At 43.8% G+C, this 26,097-nt stretch overlaps 1 long non-coding RNA gene across 1 annotated transcript; it reads left to right on the top strand.

The window, feature by feature from the left end:
- Positions 1–297: 297 nt before the first annotated feature.
- LOC146185735 (uncharacterized) lies at positions 298–21,713 on the top strand. Its single transcript, XR_014707815.1, has 4 exons — positions 298–387; positions 13,513–13,618; positions 14,754–14,838; positions 20,692–21,713. It is a non-coding gene; the product is annotated as an uncharacterized LOC146185735 (long non-coding RNA).
- Positions 21,714–26,097: the final 4,384 nt, after the last annotated feature.

The following is a 26,097-nucleotide window of genomic DNA, read 5'->3' as shown; positions in this document are numbered from 1 at the left end:
CATCCACTATCCGCTATTCAGCCGAAAGTAACAATGTCTAATGCTCCCTTCTGCATCAACCTGGTGCATAAAGTCATAAACAGAGAGTCTCTTTAAAGGACAGAAAGCAACCCACCGAAAGGCGTACCGAGTGAGACACACAGACGTTGTAATCTGTTAACAAGGCTTGCAGGGTTACCTCCGTGTCCAATTCACTTTCTATATTAGTCTTATGAACAGCGATGATGTTTAGTCGACTGCCCGAAAACAGCTGACGCAGCTGTACGTGTTTGTTACTTCTTCCTACAGCCACAACAACAACAACCACAATCAGCTGCTGGACGCTCGCCAAGATGACCAAAGAGTAATTAGGTCAAGCATCCGCGTTGTCTGGCGCCTATTTGAAAGGTGATACCTCTCTGGCACACTTTTTCCTCGATATGTAGCGGCGAGGATATTTCTTGCCCCTCGAATTCAGGTGACGGGACTTGTGTTTTGCGTATATCAACCTTATTGATTTTCGTTGTATGTTCCCAATGAGGAAATGTCACAGTGCTTATGGGGCTTCTATGCAAGATAATTATAATACGTCCCTTAAAGAGTCCCACCCGCTGGGAGATTGTTGTCCTCATTTTAAAGGGTGAAATATAGTAGTGTTTTCAAGGTGAGAGTGAGATTGCAAGTTCAAGAGTGAGATGGTAATTTTTGAGGACATCCTTGAGTGTCATAGTCGATTGAAACCAAGCGAGCTGTTGACAGACGAACGAGGTAATCGGCAGTTTGTCTTTCAAAGATAATTATTTAGTTGAGGCAGTGCCAAAGATTGTTCCAACTACCGCACGATCGCGCTTATTTCGCATGCTAGCAAGGTGATGTTAAAAATCCTGCAAGGTAGGCTGCAGCAGTATGTGGATCGGGAGCTTCAGGACGTGCAAGCTGGGTTTCGCAAGGGCAGAGGAACTAGAGACCAAATTGCCAACCCTCGCTGGATCATGGAAAAAGCAAGAGAGTTCCAGAAACCCATTTACTTCTGCTTTATTGATTATGCGAAAGCGTTTGACTGCGTAGATCACAGCAGATTGTGGCAAGCTCTCCAAGAGATGGGAGTTCCAATTCACCTCATCTGTCTCCTCAGGAACCTTTATGAAGGGCAAGAGGCCACAGTCAGAACTGGGCATTGTCTTACTGATTGGTTTCCGATTGAGAAAGGGGTGAGGCAAGGCTGCATACTGTCGCCCTGCCTATTTAACCTATATGCAGAGTGCATCATGAGGAAGGCCGGTCTGGACGAGTCTTCAGCTGGAGTGAAGATCGCTGGAAAACGTATCAACAACCTTAGATATGCGGATGATACCACTTTAATGGCAGAAAGTGAAGTGGACCTCAAGAGACTTCTGATGCGCATACAAGAAGAGAGTGAGAAGTTTGGGCTTAAACTGAACATTAAAAAGACGAAGATCATGGCGTCTTGCCCTATCAAGTCCTGGAGCATCAATGGACAAGAAGTGGAAGCTGTGACAGATTTTCTGTTCTTGGGCGCCAAGATTACCTCGGAAGGAGACTGCAGCCATGAAATTAGGAGACGCCTGCTTCTGGGAAAGAGAGCAATGGTTAGCCTTGACCGCCTAGTAAAGAGCAGAGACATTAGTCTGCCAACCAAGATCCGTATAACCCGTGCTATGGTCTTTCCAGTTGTGATGTATGGATGCGAGAGTTGGACTATGAAAAAGGCTGACCGCCGAAGAATTGACGCGTTTGAATTGTGGTGCTGGCGAAGACTTTTAAGAGTTCCTTGGACTGCCAGAAGATCAAATCAGTCGATATTGACGACCATAAGCCCTGACTGCTCATTGGAGGGTCAAATTCTAAAGTTAAAGCTCAGCTACTTTGGTCATCTGATGAGAAGAGAGGAGTCGCTGGAGAAAGATTTGATGTTGGGAAAGGTTGAGGGTCGCCGGAGAAGGGGTAGGCAGCGAACGCGATGGTTAGATGGCATTCTCGAGGTATTGCAGATGAAGCTATGTGATGTTAAGAAGATAGTGAGAGACCGGAGAGCGTGGCGTGACATGGTCCATAGGGTCACGAAGAGTCGGACACGACTGAACGCCTGAACTGAACTGAACTGATAACCTAACTATTTAATTATTGGTTTCGAGACTTAAAAAGGAAAGTTGCGAAGTTGTAGGTCATCGTGTAAGAGAGCTAGCTTTAAAACGATAGCATGCACAATGGAAGAAATTGAGCATCATAGCTCTGCTTCTTTAACATTTCAAGGCGCATTTTCAGAGGACGAAATTCGGCTTCGGTTTTTGTCAGGAGCTTTGCTCGCAACGGGGGCTTTGGGAGTGCAGTGTGCGAGAGATATGAGCCATCAGCTGACATGTGATAGCCTTTTTCTCAGACCGGAAAATATAGGCGGGTATGGACACCTTATTGGAAACATTTCAGCCAGCTGTTTTTGAAAACCATCCGCTTCTTTTGACCTGACATCGACTCCTGAAGTTAATATTTGAAGAGTCAGCTAATTAGTTTTTACTTATTGCTCAAGTTTGGACTACGACAAACGAGACAGTCCGTCTTAACAAAACGCTTAAATACAATTACTGAGGCACCTGGTATTTCATTACAGGAAACAGAAAGCAGCTGCCGATGCCGACGCAAAGCAATTAATTCGTAAAAAGCCGAAATGACGTCGATGGAGTCGCGTAGCGCTTATTAGCGAAATCGCAACCACACTGATCTTGGCATCCTCTTTACTAGGGATTATGAATTTCTTTGCCCTTGCTAAAAATTACGAACAAGCTGTCTTTATTCAATATATTTCAACCAAGATAGCACTGAATAAAGGAGGAACAATTCACTTCATGCCGTAGTTCACAGCCTCAGTTAGCAAATATGCCAAAATGTCATGTCCTGTTTTGGGAAGAAAAGCACATAAAACAAAGAAGACGTATGAATGTTTGGAATCGACTTTCGGGATCCCATCCCTGACTGCCGCAAAAGCAATAGGGCACAAGAATAAATCCTTATTCGCGGCTCTGTAATTGTTATTTTGTACCTTTAGGGAGAAAAGCACCAATCTACTTTGGACATTGAAAAAGAGGCCATAGGATCTACCATTAGGCCCGTGCGGTTTGTGCCTTCTCTACAGATTATTCAGTTCTGATGAATCCTTTGCGAAATAAAAACGTAGAGAAGAGCACAATCCGTAAACTACTGCGACAACCTCACCAACGACCACAAGAAGTAATCTTCTGCTGTGTACGATGCCACGATATAGCTGCCCTCCGTCCATTGGGCGCTGAATTGGGTCCGCTGCAAGTCAAGACAAATGATTTAATTTTAGCTCAACGAGAACAGTTTAGAAGGCCGTATTTAACGTCGCCGCTATACTCTGCTCATACATAATGAAGGACCGCCCAGTTCATTTCCGTGCTAGCTCGCTTACGTCCCGTAGGAAGTATTAGCAGCCTATGCATTCGACCAGAAAAATAAGAACAGGAAAAACATCCGCGAGCAGCCTCGCCCTGACTCTTTAAAGAAATAAGAAAGTTTATTTTCATGCGATTTTTTTTTATAAATATCTTCTTTTTTGTTTTAGTCAACTCTTTGTTCTTCAATTGACTAAGCACTCGAGATAAATGGCGTCCGGTAGGTGCAACAAATTTAAACTTCGCACCCTCCCCCTCCCCCTAAAAAACAAACAGAACACTCTCTTATTAAAAGATGTAAATATGACGAAGACAGTATGAACCCACATGATGGCTTTCTCGAAAGCAAGTTTATCTAGTTCGTAAATTTCTTACCTTCTTTTGTTAAATGGCATGATAATTAGTAACTATAGATTAACCATACCACGGAACAACGTAGCATGATGACTGAAGGAAGCTTTCCAGTCAGACACAGCCAGAATATTTTCAGCATAATTTTAACTTTTGTTATATACATTGGTTATATATGTTAGGGACTCGGTGAATGCAGCAAGGTAGTTTAGCGCTTTCATTATTTATGATGACAGATCTTGAAACAGGGCAATAAACAAATTTTCCAGCCTGTAAGAAGAGAAAAATGTGATAATAATGTCTCTTAGCTCACAACATGAGAAAGAAAGGCACGGGGGACCCTCGCTCAATGTAAACCCTGCAGTCCTAATCGAATGCGAAGAAATGGTAATCGTCTACATTCATAATTACTTAGTGTGTGTCGTTCGACTTATAGATGAGCGCTCAGTAATGAACCTCCTTTAGGACTAATGGACCTTTAAAAAGAAACATGTAATGGTGAACAAGTCTTCTTTATTTCATTACCTTTCAGAGCTATGCTAAGTAGTTCTGTTGCATGATATCGCTTACTTAATGAAAATCATTAATGCGTCGAAAGAAGGCGCATAATATTTTCAGCATGTTTCCATCCACCTTCGCTGACTTCCGTTTCTCGAGTTGAGCATGTGTGCCCGGTTAGCCCGGCTGCTTTCGCGGCTTGAGGTGCTGTTGCCACTAGTGCCAGAGTTGAGTGCTGGACACCGTGCTAGGCGTCGTCTTTCGTCCGTTTGTCTGCTTTGCGTGAAGTCGCACTAGTCTTTACTCAGGTTAACGTGCTCAGTTCTCCCCGCTGCCTTCACTGCTGTGTGGGCTGCAGCACTCGCTTGTACACTTGCGGCCGTAGCGACGCATACAGTCTCATTGGCTGTCTTTTCAGTTTTGTATGCATGCTGCCTCATTAAAGGGAAGGTGCAACGGTTTTAGATTTCGATGAGTTTCGAGCGGTTGAATGATTATAACGTACTTAAAGCATGTGAAATGTCTTGGCGCTAGCATTTGAAACAATGGCGCAATTAGCGATTAAAATCGCCACGGCTATCAGGCTTCACCGCACTGCACGGCGACGCATGATGACGTCATTGACGGTATTGGTATGTCTTCTGCATAGACACACTTAGCTCGAAGAAATGAAAAGAACGCTGACAAAAAACAAAGCCCTAAAAATGTTGATTAGCACCGTCACAAAATGTGCAGCAGAACGTGGGCGAAGGCAACGAACGTCAGAAAAGTACCGTCCGTGACGTCATCACTGAACTTCTCCGCAGAACTTTAGTTCTGTGAGGAGAAGCTCGAGGTGTAATCGTCGATTACACCATCAGTTTTAATGCTAGCGCAAAAACACTTTGCATGCATTACCTACAGCCTATGTAGATTTGAATCCTTGAATATCGCTAAATTCTCGAAAAGGGATGCAGCTGCTCTTTAAGCTACCAGTGACAGCACAGCAGACCCAGCGCAACCTTTAATCCTCGGGATACGTTGCTAAGCGAGTGCTCACGAGAACTTCCATAAACAGAACGAAAAGAAGATGCCAGTAAGAAATATTATCGTCCTCATAGTCATCGTAATTAGTACATTTTTTTGCCATTATTCACCCTCTTCTACATTGCGCGAGTTTGACCGGTATACATTACCATGGCCTCTCAATGGAACTGACGTATTCGATGTCAAAGAATAAAAAAAAATAGTTGTGGTTTAGCTCTGGTTAACCCTAGTTTAATTGCGAAAGCAACGGCGAAAGCTTCTTTTGCCTGCTACATTGTTCTCCTATCCCGCCCTATCAGTGCAAGGTGCTACATCATTGGGGACACTTAAGCTCATCCTTTAAGGGTATGACGCGAGAGCGTAAGCTACCAGCCCACATATAAAGTCACACTTCCACCAAGCCGTATGGACGTTCCTGCTTGTCGTAGAAGTAACGAGAATGCAAACGGTTCTGACAGGCTGATTCTGATATCACCCTTCTATATAGAAAGAGCGACCTGAGTTGGCAGCTCCTGCCCGTGGCATAGGGGTAACGTGAATTCAAATGCCATGGCAGGCTGATTTTTGTTTTGAGGAGACCGTAGCTACGCCTTTTTAAAGCGCTACCTCTCTTCACGGCTTAGCTCCAGCCACTCGAGGGCTCGCTTTGGCTGTCGTGGTATTGCTTTCGCAATAAAAAATTACAAGGGTTCAACGCTGCTGAACCAAATATTGAGCGAAAGCATTAGCTGCGGGTGACCGAGCGTTCTTCTTCTCTTTTTTCTTTTCCTCAGCCCACATATAAAGCCCCGTTTTAATGAACCCATATGAACGTGCCTTAGTGGCCTATAGGGGTAACGTGAATGCCAGGGTCCTAGCAGCGTGTGAAACGAGGGACCCAAGTTGACAGCTCCTGCCAGCCCGGGCGTAACGTGGGGTGTGACGTCACAGCGTCACTTGGGTAAGATGTAACTGCGGCCGGGTCACGCGAAGGCTTGAAAGTGCTAGTATTGCTTTCGCAATAAAACACCTCATAAGCCTGCGGTAATAACCCAGTAATTATTGAATTTGTGTGTCGAAGGTACTCTATTTGTGCCGGAATTTTTTGGTTCAGGGCGTTTTAGGCGAAAAAGTATTTTTGCTTAGGCACATTAAAGACAGTTCGGAAGGTTGCCAAAAGATTTTACGTCCCTTTGCAGAGTACCTTCTCACATCACCAGACTGTACTCAGATCCAAGGTTTACAGTGACTGGAAGAACAAATTAAAAACAATTAAAATAATCGCGAGCGAAGAGGAAGTCTTTCCTTATTAGGTTTTACTAATAACTATTTAACTATATTTAACTAATAACTGATAATTATATATATATACATATATATATATATCTAAGTGCGTACCACCAGCTTTATCGTAGAGAGCCGAGAAAAGCGGGTTTTGTTATCTCGGACGCGTCTCGGGGATTTAAAGTACCGCCCCAGTGGCGAGGAAGTTCTTTTTATTGAGCCAGGCTTCGTTTTCGGCTGGTGCAAATATCAGTTTACGTAAACGCTAGTTTGATGGAAACGACGTAGCTAGCTGTTTTTCGGTCAGATCTACACTTTCTTCATATCTCTCTCTCTCTATATGTATATATATATATATATATTACAATCTTTCCACACACACACACACACACACACACACACACACACACACACACACACACACACACACACACACACACACACACACACACACACACACACACACACACACACACACACACACACACACACACACACACACACACACACACACACACACACACACACACACACACACACACACACACACACACACACACACACACACACACACACACACACACACACACACACACACACACACACACACACACACACACACACACACACACACACACACACACACACACACACACACACACACACACACACACACACACACACACACACACACACACACACACACACACACACACACACACACACACACACACACACACACACACACACACACACACACACACACACACACACACACACACACACACACACACACACATACACACACACACACACACACACATACACACACATATATATATATATGTGTGTGTGTATGTGTGTGTGTATATATGTGTGTGTGTGTGTGTGTCTGTGTGTGTGTATGTGTGTGTGTGTGTGTGTGTGTGTGCGTGCGTGCGTGTGTGTTCTCCCCCGGATAAAATATTTTAGAGTGCAGCTCTTTATCGCCCGTTCGTCGTTGCCGTCGCCGTTGTCCCTTGCAACCAGCTCCGCAGCTAGGGCAGCGCGCGCTGCTCCCTCCCTCCCCTCCCTCATCCTCCGTGGCACCCGGGCGTGCTCTCAGATTTTTGCTTCGTGCGATCCTGCCCCCGCCGTTCGCCGCGTTCTTATGGGCATACGCGCTACCCCCCACAGCCTGCCGATAACGTAATTGCTTTCATTTCTTCGACCACAAAGCTTCTTCATGACAGTCAAGAACTGTTAAAGGAGCGTTGCTGAAGGAATACGTGTGAGAAAAAAAAAAAAAAGTCTGTAATTGTACATACATGGCTTGCTTGAAATCTCTGCCTCAATCTATCGAAAAGGTGAAACATCTGATGAGCTGCGCTCAAATTTCACATTACGAAGTAACGTAATCGTCAGCAATTGTTTTTCACCATACAGGCAGTAAAACAACAAGGGCACCAGTGACCAAAGAACAATCCAAGCCCGAAATGCCAGTCCGATTCTTCCATAGCGCCGGTCATCTGCGGCACGTGTAAGGGAAATCTGATAGCAGCCAGGGACTCCCAAACGATGGTGGGGCCGCAAGGCGTTGTGTGCGCACTGGAGAGCACACACGGTCCGGAATCGACATCCTTACCTCTCCGCCGAGAGCCATAAGACGCCGGTCATTTCACCGATGAAGACAGGCCATGTCGGGGTTCCTGAGAACAGCGCTTCGAAATCGGCTCTGTCTCTGCGCTTTCTCAGCTTCTCTCCAGGGCCGTAACTTTTAATCTGGGCAGTAGTTAACCACGCCGCCTTGCTTGGGGGGTGATAACGTTTCTTGCGGAGGTCAAGATGTTCGTTAGGTTCGACGACGGCCAGAACCGTAATGCAGCCTGCTTGGGTCCCGCACAGGCATCTAAACCTAGTTTTCTGCCTCAACCTCCCCTTACACCCGGCACCCCTCGTACCCTACTTTGTGGGGCAGGCCATAAAGAAGGACAGTTTACGGTTCCAGGACCTGCGCCGACGAGTCGTACCCTGCTTTCTACGCTGCCTTCAGTTGGGTCGCAGTCGTTTTTATCTTTCGCGCGAATCTCTTTGTTTACACTCTATTTAGGGGGAGACAAACGGCTCGAAATCTAATTTATGACCCTCGAATCCGAGTTTACGGTCTATTGTCCAGAGCTCCTAATTTCCTGCACGCGAATGAATGGCGCAAATATGGCACGGGGACCATTGGCGGCCGCGTCGCTCCATCGCTTCTTTTTTTCCGCTCGGCTGGCACAGATGCAGGCGCCACGAAATTAGGGGCCAAGCGAAATTGCCCTCGGTGACCCCCCCCCCCCCCCCCCCACACACACACACACACACACACCTCTTTACCCCTTGTCGCTGCCACCATCAGCTCGCTTTTTCTCTACAAAACGTTCTGTTCGGACACCTAGTTCGCGCAGTGGTTCGTTCGGCGTGCCATCTCGTTTGTGTGCGGCACTGAAGGAGTGTGTAAATCACGGAGACCTTGGTCGGTGCATTACGGCTCCACTGTCTCTGAGGGCAATTAAGAATTTATCAGAACGCCGAGCGCGTTTTGTTGTTTCTACGGTGATTTGTCACCGGCTCCTATTGGGCGATGTAGTGGTCCTTTTTTGTTTTTGCACACTTCGCAAAGAAAGCTGCAGAAGAGTGCCGTGGATATCTTGCTACTCGAACAATACATGGGCATCAATTCTTACTGTGAAACAGCTCCATTGCAGAAAATTAACATTTCATTCTTTTTTTTTTTAGTTAGTCCTCTATCTACTTCATGAAAAACGTGGGTGCTCAATGGTTAACGCTTTTATAATTGCAGTATAATGCTGCTAGAGGTTTGTGTTGGAATAATTTTTCATCGAGGCTATCATCACAACTAAAGAGAAAACACAAATTGGTGCGTATCACTGTTTAGTACCGGCTAGCAGCTCATATTGGAATTATGTATCCTAACAGACCATTTCGGTTAGTTTCTACGTGGTATATTTAAAAAGTGGTATTTAAAAACTCGAGTGTCCTTAAAATTTTTTTTATTAAAGTCACCACAGACATCACACAGCATTTTAGGCTTTTATCCACTGACGTCAGCCGGAGTCACTGATCTGTGCTTGGCTATACCGAGTCCTTTATACGAGTTCGCGTAAAAAAAAATGCCCCATACGTTAGCGGCACATACACAATTCGGAAAAAAGTAAAAAAAGAAATGCTAAGTGAAAGACACGAAGTAAAAAAAAATTAATATAATAATTAACCATGAACGATGCCAGCGATGTTAACAAGTTTTCAGTTTTTACTCATCATGTGTTGTGTCGTGATAATAAGAATGAATACCTCACTGTTTACAGTCGCAGTCAGAAATCAATTGTCGACGTTGTTGGTGTTACTGCATTCATTTTAGTCATTTATCTAGTAAAATGGTCTGTTTTCTCTAGTATTCAAGTTCAGAATTAGCAAAGGAATTCTCTCGATAGGCAGCTGCTTTATTGCATTTGGTATATTTTGGTGCATATATAAGACACACATTACCCCACTCACTAGTAAATTTGTTGGCAGATAAAGTGAGCCCCCGGTAGAAAGAAACTACAGACAATTTTAAGTTTTTACAATAAAATGTTTGTGTGGTTTTTAAAAATGAAACTCCAGTCACAACAAGTTTTCTTTGCTAACATCAGTACTTTGTGTAGCTTGTGTTCAGTTCAGTCGTTCAGTCGTGTCCGACTCTTCTGACCCTATGGACCACGTCACGCCACGCTTTTCGGTCTCTCACTATCTTCCTAACATCACATAACTTCATGTGCAGTGCCTCAAGGATGCCATCTAACCACCGCGTTCGCTGCCTACCCCTTCTCCGCCGACCCTCATTTTCCCAGCATCAAATCTTTCTCCAGCGACTCCTCTCTTCTCATCAGATGACCAAAGTAGCTGAGCTTTAACTTTAGAATTTGACCCTCCAATGAGCAGTCAGGGTTTATGGTCGACAATATCGTCTGATTTGACCTTATGGCAGTCCAAGGAACTCTCAAGAGTCTTCGCCAGCCCCACAATTCAAACGCGTCAATTATTCGGCGGTCAGCCTTTTTCACAGTCCAACTCTCGCATCCATACATCACAACTGGAAAGACCATAGCACGAGTTATACGGATCTTGGTTGGCAGCCTAATGTCTCTGCTCTTTACTAGGCGGTCAAGGCTAACCATTGCTCTTTTTCCCAGAAGCAGGCGTCTCCTTCTGAGGTAATCTTGGAGCCCAAGAAGAGAAAATCTGTCACAGCTTCCACTTCTTGTCCATTGATGCTCCAGGACTTGATAGGGCAAGACGCCATGATCTTTGTCTTTTTAATGTTCAGTTGAAGCCCAAACTTCTCACTCTCTTCTTGTACGCGCATCAGAAGTCTCTTGAATTCCACTTCACTTTCTGCCACTAAAGTGGTATCATCCGCATATCTAAGGTTGTTGATACGTTTTCCAGCAATCTTCACTCCAGCTGAAGACTCGTCCAGACCGGCCTTCCTCATGATGCACTCTGCATATAGGTTAAATAGGCAGGGCGACAGTATGCAGCCTTGCCTCACTCCTTTCTCGATCGGAAACCAATCAGCAAGACCATGCTCAGTTCTGACTGTGTCCTCTTGCCCTTCATACAGGTTCCTGAGGAGACGGATGAGGTGAATTGGAACTCCCATCTCTTGGAGAGCTTGCCACAATCTGCTGTGATCTACGCAGTCAAATGCTTTCGCATAATCAATAAAGCAGAAGTAGATGGGTTTCTGGAACTCTCTTGCTTTTTCCATGATCCAGCGAAGGTTGGCAATTTGGTCTCTAGTTCCTCTGCCCTTGCGAAACCCAGCTTGCACGTCCGGAAGCTCCCGATCCACATACTGCTGCAGCCTACCTTGGAGGATTTTCAACATCACCTTGCTAGCATGCGAAATAAGCGCGATCGTGCGGTAGTTGGAACATTCTTTGGCATTGCCTTTCTTTGGAATGGGGATGTAAACTGACCTCCTCCAATCCTGTGGCCACTGCAGGGTTTTCCAAATCTTCTGACATAATGTATGCAGAATGTTAACAGCGTCATGGTTGAGGTTTTGAAGCAACTCAGCTGGAATGCCATCAATTCCGCTAGCTTTGTTCTTAGCAGGGCTGGCTAAGGCCCATTCAACTTCACTCTTCAGGATGCCCGGCTCGAGATCAGTAATCACAACCGTCTTATGTTGGGTTTGCACATTCGGGTCCTTCTTGTACAGTTCTTCTGTGTATTCCTGCCACCTCTTCTTTATCTCTGATGCTTCAGTGAGGTCCTTGCCTCGTTTGTCCTTTATCACGCCCAGCTTAGCACAGAAGCTTCTTTTGATATCTTTGATTGTCTTATACAGAGCTCTTGTGTTCCTTAATTGGCTGTTGTCCTCAACTGCTTGGCACTGTATGTTCAGGAAGGCATTCTTATCTCTCCTTGCTATTTTCTGAAAATCCGCATTGAGAACCTTGCATCTTTCTCTTTCCCCCATAACTTTTGCCATCCTCCTTTCCTCAGCTATTTGCAGAGCCTCTTCAGATAACCAGTTTGCTTTCTTGCATTTCTTTTGCTTTGGAACTACCTTAGTAGCAACTTCTTGTATTATATCACGAACATCAGTCCACATCTCTTCGGGCTCTCTGTCTTCTAGATCTAATTCTTGAAATCGATTGCTCACTTGCACAGCATATTCTAATGGAATTTGATCCAGATCATACCTGAAAGGCCTTCTAGTTTTCTGCGTTTTCCTCAATCGAAGCTTAATTTTGGCAACAAGAAGCTGATGATCGGTGCCACAATCGGCCCCAGGCCTTGTTTTTACTGCTTGTATAGCGCTTCTCCATCTCTGCCGGCAAAGAAAATAATCGATCTGATTCCTGTACAGACCATCCGGTGAAGTCCATGTGTACAGGCGCCTCTTGTGCTGCTGAAAATGAGTATTCGCTATGGTCAGGTTGTTTTCTTGACAAAACTCCACTAGCCTCTGCCCATGCAGCTTCATTTGGCTCGCCAAGACCGAACTTGCCTACAATTCCGGATATTTCTTCACTCCCGACCTTAGCATTCCAGTCTCCTATTAGAAAAACGAAGTTCTGATGATGGGGTGCGGCCTAAAAGGCATTGTAGGTCTGCATAAAATCTCTGAACGTCAGCTTCTTCAGCAGTAGAGGCCGGTGCATAGACTTGGATAACTGTTATGTTGAAAGGGTGACCTTGGATCCGAAGTGAAATTATTTGGTCGTTTTTGGGGTTGTATCCTAGCACTGCTTTGCCCATTCTTCTGTTTATTATGAGAGCGACCCCATTCCTTCTCTTGGATTCGTGCCCACAATAAAAGACATAATGGTCGCCGGAGTTAAATTCTCCCATTCAGGTCCACTTGAGCTCGCTGATACCCAAGATATCGATGTTCAATCTGTCCATTTCTCGCTTGACGACATCCAGTTTACCTTGCGTCATAGATCTTACATTCCATGTTGCTATGTGATATATTTTCTTGCAACATCGGACTTTCCGGTCGCTTCCCGAAACATTCACAACTGAGCGTCCTTTTGGCTTTAGCCCAGCCGCTTCATTCGTCCTGGAGCTACTAGGAATCGCCCTTTGTTCATCCCCAGTAACATGTGGGACGCCTTCCAACCTGGGGGGCTCATCTTCCGGCGCCATATCATAAATGGTATTGTGACTGGCCATAGGGTTTTCTTGTCAGGAAATACTGGAGTGGGTTGCCATTGCCTTCTCCAGTGAATCACATTTTGTAGTTTTGTGTAGTTACTACAAAAAAGTATGACAAAATTACAAGCTAGAAAAAAATAACACAGAATAATCTACAAATCTATAAAAAAGTAGTAAAGAACTACACTAAACTCTGACCTTACCACAGAAATACAAAATATTGTGTCACAGTATTGACGTAGATTTGTATATTTGTTTTTCGACTGGGCAGAATCATCAATCTAATCAACGTGGAAGAATATATCAATTTTCAACATATCACACTTTTTAGCGCCGGAGGCGACATTCCCGTCTTAAAATCGGTCGACATAAAAAAGGTAAGTAAGTTCGAGCATTTCTCAGAAATATCACTTAAGAATACTTGCGCCACGAACAGCTCAAATACAGGATGACAGTTTAGCAGTTTGAGGGGCTTTATATTATATCAGAGGCCTGTTGAAAGCGATTATAATACGATTGCTAATGATTGCACTATAGTATTTACCCTAATGCATATACCTATAGTGCAGTACCTCATATACATTTAGCCAATGGGAGTAGGAATTCCGCGAACCGCTCTTAAATGCGAAGCTGATCTCACTGAATTGAAATACGGTGGTCTTTCCTTTACTTATAACATAAACCAGCAGAGAAACTTAAAAACAATTTTTTGGTAAAACACTTCGTAAACTATTCTTAGGCGTACGCTAAGGCCCTTTCTTCGTCAAAAAGTGAACTGACGGGAGATGTTTCCAGCAAGACGTTATTCGAATACTAGTCAGTATGGGCACTGCATTTTACAGTCTAGATTGCAATGTTAAAATATATTAAAAACGGTGATTATGTTTATCTGTCGTCGCTACGAACGCATATCTTTACCAACACTTCATGTTCACACTTGAGCTCTCTAGCAACTTGCCAGGAGGCGTAAGGGGGAACATATTAAAATTGTATATAAGTATAGATTAAGTATATATAAGTAAATGCATAAAAGTATATATAGTAAGCATATTTAAGATATTGAGGTTATTAGTGAATGTAAATGCACTTATCTAGCTCATCAGCTGCGCAGTTGAGCTACGAAACCATTTGAACTCTGTTCGGTTCAGATCACCGCATGATTGCTTTAAATACTCATTTGTACACATATCTTTAAAACATGGCACGGTTTGGACGGATTGCTTCGTGCACTAGTTTTTGAAAGAAGTACGGGACACAGGCACTTGTTAGGTAAACATTTGTGCTATTGTTGACAGAAGAGCCAGAGAACGAAAACAAAAAAAAAAGTAGAAAAGAAAAAGCCTCACAAGTGGAACGTAACCGGGAAATGCATTAACACGCCCTTACGCCAACATCAAAAGGTCTTTGAATGTGCTCATTCATCAAATTTCATCATTACAAACATTGTCATCTTAACAATCCAAGTGTGCCTAATGAGTCAAATAAAACAGCATGCACTCCTCTTTCTAACAGGGAATATGTTATGTTTAGACCTCAAGATCAATTGACAAGGGAATTGTGTGAAGCAAATTATATTCACAAGAACAGGAACACGTGCGTAAGTACCCCTTTGGTAAATATACATGACTGTGCAATTTCGTATCTGGATTCATAACTAACATCTGCTTTTAAGGCGAAAACCTTTAATGGCTCATACTGTCGGCGTTTGGTTGGTCACACTATAGCTGTCAATGAAATGACGTCATGATGACGTCACCAGAAAAATAAAATTCCTGTCTCCAAAGGGAATCGAACCTTTATCTCTTGTTTTATTAGCCGAACGCTTTAACCAACAGCGCCACGCCCGGGATCGTTAAGTATACGTCATAATCCTCCTTGTCTACCGTGAGGGAGATAGTTAAAATAAATAAATAAATTATGTTTCTACCGGGAATCGAACCACCATCCCTTGCATCCCGAGGCGAGCGCTTTAACCAACTGCACAAAGCCTGAGATTTCTTTTCTTCATTTATTGCTGGTCGACAAAGTACATACAGGCATAAAAATCACTAGCCTACATTTGGCTAAAGCGATGTATTAAAACATTTTCATGTTGATCAATCCGTCGACCACATCCATTTACTGAGGCTGCTCAGGCTGACTACGGAGAACATCTCAGAGAAATGTTACAGTTTCAGTGAAGTTGTCCTGACAGATCATACATTTTCTTCTACGTGCCTTAATGCCATCCGCGTGTTCCAAATGGTGTGCAGGCCCGGCACCATAATCGGGCGCTCGTCACTTGATACGGGTAGAAACCAGATGCCGCAAGTATTAATGGGTAGTCACTTCTTTAACTTTCTTTGTAATATATCCCAGTGAGGAACAGGATCCCAGCAATCTCTTAAAAGACGATTCATGGTTTCTGGTTTTGAACAGATTGTACAATAGGCTCCAAACACGAAATCTTGAAACGTGCATCATAATTCACCTTGCCTGCAGTGAGGATGATAGTATCAATGACAATGATACAGCATTTAGAGATAATGACAATGATGAGATTATCAATTATAATAACGGTGCATTAAGGTGATAATGATAGTGAGAGAAAACGTAATGCACTGTGTGCACCAGCAATGCTTAGGCTTTCGCATTTCTGCAGTGTTCCACAGAACTCTCGAAATTTTTTATTTTAAGGGCCACATGCGCTGCTGGTTGTCTTTTATGAGTATATTACTTGTGTATTTTTCAAATAAACCTGAGTTGTTTGCAGCGCTTGTCCTTCCTTCTGTTCTTTTCCCCTGTCGCAGCGCTGTTTTCTAAGATGTACCAAATCGCTTAAATGTCTAATCTGCTACACTTGTTAGGTGTTCCCTATTTTTTTTGGTAGTCATTACTGGTACGCCTTAAATTGGTATTGTGACATTTGCTCACAATCAGTTATCAAACAGATAAACGCACCCTGGCGCTTTTCACAGCCCGCGAGGACTGGCTGAGTACATTCCGCGTTCCTTTAGACCATATAGCAAATCGAGCAATCGCCTCACTAACCATGTAATCGAAGTCGCATGGGGAGCCGCCTCGATTGCTGCCCTCTTCCTAAGGATACGGGACAAGAGATCCATGCAGATTCAGCGCGCAAATTCTCTCGTGCACTCTCGTTCGCAGCCAGTCTCACTCCCGAGTGCCTTTTCCTCTAGCGGAGGCGAGCACAATCATGCGTACTTGCGCTGGGACAAGTGTGAACCGTGCCCTCCTTGATGTCCAAATCACCGGACTCTCATTTGAAACAGAAGTGTCGCCCCAAAGAGGCCGCAGCATCTCAGTAGAGCCTTCATTTCCCAGGGGACATTGATCTTATAGAGGGAAGGAGAAGGCAGGCAGCGCTGGTGAGCACTGCGAGATTGGAGGGGAAAAAGTATGTGGACGGCCAGTCTCGAGAAAAGGCGTTCCCCTGTACTACGGCCGCGCGAAAACCTACCTCCATGTAGGAGCAGTGAAGACTGGGAGTCGATCAGGGAAGGCGTGTTATTAGGAACAGTGCTGATACAGAGCCATCGCAACTTGCGTAAGACTTTTGCCTTACAGGCTCAAAAGTGCTTTAACGCCTTGAATAATTGTGAAACGAATAAACCGGCAAGTTCACCAAACTTGATATGTGTTTTGGATAGAGCTAGTAGTGACCAAATATTGTTCTTGGAGTTATTGACTGCCCTATCTCACTTATTTGAGCCGTACAAAAAAAGAATAATTAGACGAAAGGAAACTCCTACTACGGATAATAACATTATTACGAGGAATCGCGTTAGTATGCCCTGACGCAAATAAACTTGTGTAATTTTTAAGAGTATTTGGATGCAAAAAAAAAATCACCGATAAGCGAAAATAATGGCCACCTCCACAGGTTTTTCGATATTAACCTGCCTATTCTAACCCAAGTTAGGCTTTATTCTTTATTTCTTATGTTTATGATTTTAATTTTAACATTTAATTATGGCGTTAATTGATATTAAAGCTTGCCTTTTCTTGTGGCCCAGCTAGGGTTACCATTAAAAGCGACGCAACGCTGCATTTCCTACCGTACAAACATACCCGACATGACAAATCCCCACCATGTTTCGCTCACAAAATTAGAGGTTTGCACAAGGTGACGCTCGGCATTCGTTTAAGGGACTAAAAGTTTCAGTACGTTTTTCAGCCGTTCGTTCAGAGTACGGGGGTTTATAAGTAATGTCTTTTTTTTTTTTTTTTTTTTTTGTAATCGTAGTGTGATGCGAAGCATTCTTTCTGGCGACAGGCTAAATTTAGACTGCTACATAATATTCTCGCAATTCTAAATTTTGAGCGCTCTCGCAGATACAGGTGGGTTAAGAAACGTGATGGGAATATAAAATCAGTGTTATAAAAACTCCCCCTTCATCTCGTTTCAGTGGATACCAGGAAACTCTAAAACTATTGTATGTCAGATGCAGTTAACCTGGTGTAGAAGCGCGATACTCACTGAAGTCAGATCGAGAAAAAAAAATTGCTAGCATGTCTTCAGAAAAACCCAGACATGAGTACGAGTAAGGACGGGGACTACATTTACATTGGACACAATGCGCTAAAAGCGAACAAAAATAAAATATTATTTTAAAAGCAACACTACGACAGGCAATGCGAGACGTCAGGTATAGCTACGGATCTCCTCATAAAAAAATAAGAAAAACCAGCCTGCCATGACATTTGAATTCCCGTTACCCCTGTTCCACGGGCAGAAGCTGCCAACTCAGGTCGCTCCTTTCATATGGGAGGGTGATATCTAAATTAGCCTGCCAAAACCATTTTCATTCTCGTTACCCCTACGACACGCAGGCACGTCCATACGGCTTGGTTGAAGCGTGACTTTAAATTATATCTTACGCTCTCGCGTCATACCCTTAAAGGATGAGCTTAAGTGTCCCCAATAATGTAGCACCTTACACTGATAGGGCGTGATAGGGGAATAATGTGGCCGGCTGAAAAAGCTTCCGCCGTTGCTTTCGCAGTTCAGCTAGGGTTAACCAGAGCTAAACTCCAACTAATTTTTTATAAGAAGAGACAAACTACCCTCTCCTATGGAGGGTAGTTCCGGGAAAAGTAATATTTTATTTTCTGTGCTGGTCGCTTTGTTTTTGTTGTTGAATGTTAGCTATCAACATAAGCAGAAAACCAAGCATTTTCAGACCGCATGGGGCGGTGGGGAGTGGAAAGCATAGCGCCGACATTGTTTAACGCCAATACTGCGAGTGGCATTCGCCAGTGACGCAGTTTAACTTGATTTCAAAATCAAACGTACACTCATCACAACGTAATCAAATTTTCTCAACAATGTTTGATTTTCCGGCTCTATCTTGGTACATTACAGCTTCCATCACCGCTTCTACTGCAGTGAAATAAAACATTTTTAGCTTAAAAAAATAGAACTTAAGCATGTTCTTGCCACTCAATTCAAACTTGTAACGTTTCCACAGAAATGGCTATGGCCGCTTTTTTGAACTGAATGGTGGTGTCGCATAATCCTCTGGGATCAGCGCAAAGACTTGTGTCGACGCACACCGTTTACTTAAATAGTAGGCCAGTGATGATGATAGCGACAGCTGTGTTTCGTTATCTTGATATTATATAGCTTTTAAACGTTTCATTTTTAGTGAGCGTGATCTTTTTATAATTGGAACGCAGTACCGTATGGCAAAAAGAAACAACTCACATATTTTCTCAGTTCCAGTTATCAAGAGTTGAGTCTTGCATGTAGAAGGTTACTAGGTTGCTATGGGCCAGTGGTTCGGCATGCCGCCTCCGGCTGTCTGTCTTTAATTGTTATTGTGACACACACACACACACACACACACACACACACACACACACACACACACACACACACACACACACACACACACACACACACACACACACACACACACACACACACACACACACACACACACACACACACACACACACACACACACACACACACACACACACACACACACACACACGCACACGCACACGCGCACACGCACACACACACACAAACACACACACACACACACACACACACACACACACACACACACACACACACACACACACACACACACACACACACACACACACACACACACACACACACACACATACACACACACACACACACACACACACACACGCACGCGCCATACAGTGATAATGATTCATCACTCAAAACCTGCAAGAGCGACTGTACATTGCCAAAAACAAAATGTCCCTTGCAATTAAACATCGACAGCTCAGCAAGACGCTTCGTACTTTAGAGAGTGGTGTATTCATAGACATGATAATAAATGTTTCTTCGCTCAGCGTAGAAATTTAACGAGTGCTTTATATATAGTGGGATTGCACTATTATAGTCAAGGCGGTAATAGTATCACACCCAGTGTATTGGTACCGGTACCGTTTTTCTGCGATGTATAGTTACGTACATGAAGGCACACGGTGCAGCCCTATTTTCTAGCGCAGAGCAACTTCAATCCAAAATTACTTTTCCCGCCTCGTGGTTTCGTGTGTATATGCACCGCGAGCAGTGTCTTTTGTATCAAGATGCTGATATTGAAAGAGAATAACTGATCGCCCTATTATACACACGTCAGGGACACATATGAAAGCGTCCATCAAATGCGCGCAGTGCGCAGCGTTTCTGCGCTTCCGTTGTTTGGTCGGATTCAGTCGAATTCAGAGGCAGCTCAAAATTCAGGAAAATCGGAATACGAAGTGGACTTGACTTCAATATTGGGGACGTATGTGTGAGCACGAAAAAACAAAAAAGTATGCCGAGCTATAATCTGTTTCCCAGAAACCTGATCATGACAGAATATGGGGGAAACAGCTGTTTCCTGAATACATTAACTTTCACTATGCGCATAGCGACTGTCGTCAAGAGCAACGCGAGATATGAAAAATGGCTCTGAATTGGCACGCGCAAAGCAGGGAAGCGGGAAAAAGATACACGAAGATTGGGCATCGCCTGTGCGCACGGATAAGCCGAGGCGAACACAGAAAGCCCAAACTCTGAAACTACTTTTGAACGCAGGTGAAAGGTATTGGAAACCCCATAACTTGGCGAATGTACCACCTGAAACGAAGCATTCCGATAAATGATGACGTTATTCTTCCCCTGCTCGCTTTGCGCGTCGAAATCAGCCAACCGAGCGTCAGAGTTTTAACATGCTATTTCGATTTCTTTTCGGCCCCAATAACAAAGCCGAAAAGCTAAAAGATGTTATTGAGGAATTGAATAAAGGACGCCTGTGCTATTTGTTTTTTATGGAGCCTAAAGGCGCTTTCAGCATGTAAGACGCCGACTGTTTCAGTGTTTGGTAAGCGTCTTTGGACCAGTTCTAGAGCATCTCTCGTTCAAACATGCAAATGCTTTCGAACCTTTTATAGGGTCTCTTCTGCGTCTCCGTTTCAGAATGCTTGCGGCCTCCAACCTGCAACACAAACGCATTGACTCCATCGTGGTGTACAGAAAGCCTTCTCCGTCGTATCTTTGTCTTCGAGGCCCCTGTGACGACAGAGCTTTTCATCGTTACAGCGTCGTGTTGCGCATGTAACGTTCTCTACACACTGTACAGAAACTGTAAAAGGATATGAATGTCAAGGGATCGTCACGTGGTCCGATATTCAAAAACGTTTGCTGAAAGAAAAGAAGCTTGGAGGAGGATTCAAATTACCTGCCGTTGAATAGAAACCGAATAAGAAAAACACGAAAAGTCAAATGAGAAATCGCGGAGCGAGACTGAGGAAACGGGATTTGGAAAAGGGGTAGTGTGCAGTGCAGAGTGGGGTTCAGGTCGAATCACTCTCGAAGGGGCTCTTAAAAATTTCTCCGCTTTACGACCGCTCAACGTGTCTTTACACAGCTCGTGCTCTAACGGCAAAGAAGGTGTGGCGGGAGGGGAGGGGGGGGGGGGGGGGCAATAGAAAGGGTAAGCGTCCAAACACGCACATATATACGCAGGCAGAGACTCGCTGAGCAAACATGCCCCTCACGCCCCGGGTCGACTTTTTTCGCAACAACCCGTAGGGGTCGATCTCCGCCTGCTACCGCTGATCCCTCGTCGCTATGTTCACGCGTGATTGTACGTAGAGTGCGCCAGGATCGTCACATTGGGTAACCGTTCCCTGGTAGCTCTGATTTCATCTGTTGCCCGGAGGGCGAGCCTCCTTTCTGTGTCTGCAAAGCAGCGTGCGCACACGGAGATGAACGAGAGGAAAAGACCGGGGCCCTGCGGGGCGAGTGGGAAGAAATGTGCTCAGTGTAGCACTGAAGCTTGTCGATGTAGACCTTGAAGTCATTACGGGAGCGGCAGACGGTCGACATTATGGCTGTGTTGAAACGACTGGATTCGTTATATGAGCCGTATAAGGCGAACGCCTATGAGTTTGCAGCGACGCAGGGCACGAAGGTCGAAGTTGAGCCACTGACCGAGCATGGCGGCTGTATAAGGGTAAAAAAACAACAACAAAAGAACCTGTGGCCTGGTCTGTTGTAGAGAGAAGTACTAATTGCATGCAAGTTTGCATAGATTTTGCTTTTTTTTTTTTAATTTAAAAATTTGCAACTGGAGGTGGTGCTGATTGGTGTGGAACGTGTAATTCCTTCAGTATTGAAATATGCAAATTCTTACGCTTTGTCCTTTCGAGGCACTCATGCGTGAAAACTCAGGCGCCTTTGAATTGAGTTCACTATTGTGTGGTACTTTAAATAATACCCTTTTCCTGAGTTCACTACTGCAATTACTTCGGTTCCTGCCTCTAACCCTCCACCTTTCGCAACAGTTGTTTGGAGTAAAACCCACTAGTGAACCTTGACCTTGCAGGACAACAGTGAATAATAATTGATACTACATTAAATGAATTCTTTTTTAAGTCAGCTTCGACATCCCTTCCCAGTTAATGCCGAAAATCTGCGAGGCCGGTGAGACTATGCCCACGTAGCTGTCTGCTTTTTAACAACGCACTTGAGTAAGGTGGTACAAAGAAAGGGTCATCGTTGTCAGCGCTGAAGGACATCGCCAAATATAAAGCAACAGAGGCGATGTTCTTGCATGTGAAGAAATAGCCCGTACTCTCAGTGCAGAATTGGCCAGGAATTATCCTTGCGTGGGTTCGCCCACAACGTTCTCCTTTTGTGACGATCAGTTAAGGTTTGTGCTGACCTCACTCTCGGCTCCTTCTGAATATGCTGGTACCAGTGCCAATAATAAGGAAGAAGTTCATTCTCTAATGTGTGCTACTACAGAATGTCGTCTATGATAAAGATTTGATCGAAGAAAGCAAAGATAGAAAGTATGAGTGTAACAACGGGAGCTACAGAGGCTGCGCTGTTGGCTTTCAATATCGTTTTTTATTTCTCCTTTGTCCGGCATAGAGGAACAGCAAGGAAATAATTTCAATTTGTGTTCTAAAACTGCCTTTTTAACTATTTTGTTCTGCTCTGTACGAGAGAATTTCAGTTCAGGCACTCTGAATTTCAATTAGGTAGCGTAGCCATTCTGAAAGCAGAAAGGCGGCTTTAGGAGATAGAACCTCAAAGGTCCATTACTTACCAGTGGCGAAGGTTGTGAAGGTACAAATTACAAGTACCTCACAATTGACACCATATTCTTTCTTTTTTTTTTTCAGTGTATTGCTTATGCTGACATTGTGCTTCTTATCCACAACCGCTACAAATCGCAAGGCGTCCCCTAAAAAAAGTTATTTCTGTCCAGGACACAAAAAGAAATTAATCGTAATTGCAATAAACTCTAAAGATAAGCATTTATTCCAAACGATCTCTAGTTGTGTTATGTTCCCGGTGTGTAATTCATAAAATAAAGCCCCCTATTGTCCAGAGATTTTCGAAGTGAACTGTAGAAAAGCGGAGTAGAACTTTTGATGTTGTATTTTCTCTCTGGAATTCTTTTCCACAATCGTATGCTAGACGCGAGGTAAACTTTTCGCGCAATCCCGCTGTCTCACAACTAAACGCAGGCTTGCAAAAAACAGAGGCTTTGGGGCATTTTTCAAGCTTACTACAAGTTTTTGGGTAATCATTAACCCCCCCCCCCCCCCTCCCCCTCTCCCAGTAAGTGGGAAAACTCTTTGTACACTCGTTTTTTTTTTTTTTCGATCTGAAGTTTGTGCAAAGAAAAAAGAAAAGAACCAAAGTGCAATTCATATTCAATTTGGTTCTTTAGCAAGCGAGTGCACGCACAAAAAAATTAACTGCAGAGTAATGTGAGCAGCCACGCATCGCGATCACTTGAAATCCGTTAGTTACTTAAGGAATGAGACGCTACCAGAAACCAGATTCCCAGGCTCCTGCCTCCATCGGCCCAAATCGAGCTGCCGCCTCCGCCTTTAGCTTATTTGCATAAACGAAGCAGAAAGAAACTCAAAACCTAAATAGAAAAGAAAAACATTGGCGCGTACGGCCGTTTCTTTCCGTGCTCTCGCTTCGCCATTCCAGCCTCTCGGAGGTTCTTTAATAAAAACCCCCGCCGAAATCTACCTCTCGCAACCGTTAGGTTTTCTATTTCGGTGATCTGAAAGGGGAAACAGGCTTCACCGCCCCGCTTTTTGCTTTCCCTCTTGATTAACATTTTGATTTCCCCCGGCGCCTACTCACGGCCGGAGCGTTGCTTTCTCCTCCCGAGAGAAGCGTGAATCCGGCACTCGCTTCTACTTTCCGGAGCGCACGCACTCGTATTCGCCAGAATTTTTTCATTTATTTGTTTTCAGTGCTTGGGTGGCGACGTATAGGTCGGGGATAACTGAATTACTGTCGCCGAGCAGAAGCTCGAGAAACGGCTCATGTTGCATCGTCAGGGCGTAACGCACCAATGAAAATATAAAGACGAAATTTGATTGCGGGCAGATTAGGCTTTGAACACGTACGCCACAGTGAATGTTTTAGTGGGTCTCTTGAGGTCGAGAGGAAGGCGCGTTGATTCACTCGAGGCTGATGCCCATCGATGAAAAGGCGTCGTTGATTTTAATTCCGAATCCTTTCAGTGTTGGTTTCGGCGGCTTCGCTTTTCAGATGTACTCCGAGTGTGGAGAGATATTTAGCTGTGCCAGAAAAAAAAAAAAAACTGTGTCGGCAAACGTGATGAGGTTAGGGAATGTCTGCTGCCTAAAGCAATCAATTGACAAACATGGGCGTGTTTGGTGACTAGAAACCATCCGAAAGTAAGAGGCAGTACACGAGCGCCTTATCAAAAAAGCAAGAGCCTTGACTAAACTTTTTGCTGCACTCTGTATGCGGTGGCTGATTTTTAAGCCAGCAGTGCTGTGCTTTTTTCCGCTCCCAAGCATCTCTTATGAGTTGCTTCTGGCTTAACATTATTCGTTGTGCCCGACAGAAGCGAGTAGCCCTTAAAGCGGTTCTCACCAGACCTGAAAACCAGCATTCAATGGAGGGCCTTAAAACATTAGAATTAATGGCGTTTCATTGAACTCAGTCAAAATGAGAATAGAAGCTCTTTTCCGTACGTAGGTGATGTCAACGTACTTTTCACTCAACTTCAATTGTAATTTTAAACTTTATTTGAATCACTGAGGATATTTCAGAGTTTCTTTTTTATGCCGTACACCTCTCTGTATCCACCCACTAGTGCAGGTGTAGAGGTTTTCTTTGACAGAACGTACTTAGATCTATAGATCTCACCTCAAACGTTGTGATTAATAGAAGCTTCAGCTTATGCATGATATTCGAATAGGAGCGTAGAAAGTAATTGTCGTTAACACTACATCGCGAGGCCAATTGAGCGCAAGGTGGTTAGTAGATTGCAAAGCATTCTACGCACCTGGGCCAGCCCTGAAGCCTAGTCTGAGAAAAAGAGCGAATGTTCCTCAAAAGAACCACCGAATGCCATAGCTATACATGAAAGTCGTACTGCTTTTTTTCTTTGCGACAAATAGCGACAAGCAAGATGACAGAAATTTTGGGCATACTTTAGCAAAATGAAACGACAATAATGACTATCATTGCAAATAAGTACGGCAATCACTCGGTAATGAAAGTCTTTCTACAAAGCCTTCAAGCTTCCGAATGGGTCCTATATTTAACTCATTCCTGTAGATCTGAGTGCATAAAATATGAGAGCAAATTCTATACACTACGTCTCTTCAAAATGCAGTGAGATTCAACAGTAAAAACTGTTTACTGTAATTATGAAAATAAAAGCAATTCGATTTTGGGCTACCACTTTCTTTTAAGCACTTTCTAGATGCTATTAAGTACTCATTAAATATTTATGCATTTGATCCCCTCTTCGTTAGTTTACAAAGACACTGATTGCCTTTCTCAAAGCGATTTTTTCCTGTATTACGATATACATTATTTTATGAGCTATTTCTCAAGCTGATCATTATGAGATTCGGTGTGTAATCGTTTCCCTTCAAGCAAAAGACTTCTTGTAATATTTTCATATGTTTCACTGATCGCACCCCATAGCCGCTAAATACGGTATAATATTTTACAAATGCTGATTTCATATTGTATTTACGACTGCATTCACATCCTTTGACATTGGCACCTCACACTGTATTACAGTGTTTTGTTTTGTTTTTTTAATAACTGGCAAGCCGCGACATTCAATAAATGTAAGTTTACCTTAAATTCACCTCTAGAGTACCGGACTTGAGTTACCAAGACAAAGGGATATAGTACTTGTGCATGTAGCTGGAAGCAACGCATTAAACCTAGTTTGATCTCCCGGGCTTCTACGACACATGGGCGGGCGTTCGGGATAAATATAAGAGAGGTTCCATTACAAGATGACAAACCTGTTAATATATGAACCATCACAGCGTCTGTGCTGTTATTTCT

Source organism: Amblyomma maculatum, chromosome 6 (assembly GCF_055883805.1).
Source record: "Amblyomma maculatum isolate TAMU_Amacu chromosome 6, ASM5588380v1, whole genome shotgun sequence".
NCBI lineage: Eukaryota > Metazoa > Arthropoda > Arachnida > Ixodida > Ixodidae > Amblyomma > Amblyomma maculatum.
This window is presented reverse-complemented; position numbering and strand designations above follow the sequence as displayed.